Below are 399 nucleotides of genomic sequence, written 5' to 3'. Positions count from 1 at the left end.
CCTGCTCCAGCCCCTCCATGTCCTTCCTGAGCTGAGGGCCCAGAACTGGACACAGCACTCCAGGGGTGGCCTCCCCAGCGCTGAGTCCAGGGGCAGAATCTCTGTCCTGTTCCTGCTGCCACACTGTTCCTGATCCAGGCCAGGATCCATTGGCCTTCTTGGCCACCTGGGTACACTGCTGGTTCATGTTCAGCTTCCTGTTGATTAGAACCCTCAGGTCTCTTTGTGCCTGGCCCTGTCCAGCTACTCTGCCCCCAGCCCGTGGTGCTGCCGGGGGTTGTTGTGGCCAAAGTGCAGGACCCGGCACTTGGATATCCTTCTGTCCACGCAAAGATGCTACACCCGTCCCATCGCTCTTTTCCCAGAGTTCCTGACTGACGGCAGGAGTGTGGGGCAAGG

The sequence above is a fragment of the Manacus vitellinus genome, unplaced genomic scaffold (genome assembly GCF_001715985.3).
Source record: "Manacus vitellinus isolate BGI_N305 unplaced genomic scaffold, ASM171598v3 scaffold_12_pilon, whole genome shotgun sequence".
Classification (NCBI taxonomy): Eukaryota; Metazoa; Chordata; class Aves; order Passeriformes; family Pipridae; genus Manacus; species Manacus vitellinus.
The sequence above is the reverse complement of the archived record's forward strand: the minus strand, read 5'-3'. Positions refer to the sequence as shown.